General features: G+C 42.1%; 1 protein-coding gene across 8 annotated transcripts in view; it reads left to right on the forward strand.

The window, feature by feature from the left end:
• The window catches only part of CFAP61 (cilia and flagella associated protein 61), a 296,212-nt gene that overhangs the window by 9,443 nt on the left and 285,440 nt on the right, over positions 1-1,329 (forward strand). For 6 of the 8 annotated variants that reach the window (XM_023537747.1, XM_023537742.1, XM_023537746.1 and 3 more), the window contains exon 2: positions 480-635. The exons of the other annotated variants lie outside the window; for them this stretch is intronic. The gene's annotated coding sequence lies outside the window, so the exon portion shown is untranslated. The remainder of the gene's footprint in view (positions 1-479; positions 636-1,329) is intronic. 8 annotated transcript variants of the gene reach the window in all.

A 1,329-nucleotide genomic window follows, 5' to 3' on the forward strand; every position in this document is an offset into this window, starting at 1 on the left:
TCTTCTGATAGCTGGGCTTTCCGTGTAGCTGATCTACAAATAGAGGGTGCATGGGTGGCTCTGCCACAGCAGGAGTGGAAGCTAAACCAACTTAAAGAAATGTTTATTTACATCTACAGAGTGTGAAAAAAATTTTGACCAGTATTTCAAATTTTGGAGATATGTAAATGCCAAGCTTTTCTTTCTTTGTAAAATGTGAAGGTCTGCCATTCTGAGGCCATATTTCTGCAAGGCAACATCTGACTGGAGCGAGACTAGCCTGAGCTCCCCATTTCACTGCAGTCACCTGACAGTGGCCACATAGTACATGAGAGGTAGAGAAGTGGTTCTCTTCTACCCTGTTAAGGAGAGGAAGTCAGACTTATATTTAGCCTATATTACTTGTTTGTTAACTGTGGGCTACAAAATATCTGGAGTGCCCCACTATTGACTTTCTCTTTGTAAATGAATAAACTGGCATTTTGTACTTGTTCTTTCAGTTTCTGTGAGCCTGGAGAATGTAGGGCCATTTCCCAGAGCTGAGTTTGCTTTGAGCATGCTGATGAAACCCCTTCGTAAGCCGGCAAAGTTGAGGGTGGTGTGACTTCAAGACAAAGTCCGCTGGATGAGATTCCTGGCTGCCATCAGCCACCTTTGTAAGTCCCCTGTAAGAGGTGCATTATTCTGCACCTCTACCCTTAACCTCTGAAGGTTTATGGTTAAAAGCAGTTGAACTGCAGTTAATCTGAACACCAGTGGACAGTGAGGACAGAGGACTTCTTATCCACAGAGCCAGCCTACATGTCACTTAAAATAGATGGGAGTGGCAGGGCCTGGGCTGGAAGGGAAGGCCTAAGGTTCTGTTTCTGACCAAATGTGTATTCTGAGTCAACTCACCTCACCTCATGGCCCTCAGTTTTCTCATCTGATGAAGGAGCTCAGTGTAGTGATGTGTCAGGCCCCTGTGGTCTCATGTTTTTTGGTACTTTGGCAACATGAAAATTATGCAAAGATATATCTAAACAACTACAACAACAAGCTAAAAGATATGTTGTGTTTTGAAAGAAACTGCTATACTGTATAATTCCATTTATATGATGTTCAAAAATTGGCAAAGATCATCTGTGACATAGAAGTCAGAATAGTGGTTACTTTTGGAGGTGCAAATTGACCTAGGAGAAGGTGGTGCTAGGAGGCATCCTTCCAGAGTATTAGAAATGTTTCATATTGTTCTTAGAGTCAGAAATACCTAGGTGAAAAATTGCCTATTTTTGAGCTCACTAGCTAGTACATAATATATTTTTCCCTAGAAAAAGGGAAAGGAGAATAGAAGGGAGGGAGGGAAAGATG

Source organism: Pteropus vampyrus, unplaced genomic scaffold (genome assembly GCF_000151845.1).
Source record: "Pteropus vampyrus isolate Shadow unplaced genomic scaffold, Pvam_2.0 Scaffold7, whole genome shotgun sequence".
Lineage (NCBI taxonomy): Eukaryota > Metazoa > Chordata > Mammalia > Chiroptera > Pteropodidae > Pteropus > Pteropus vampyrus.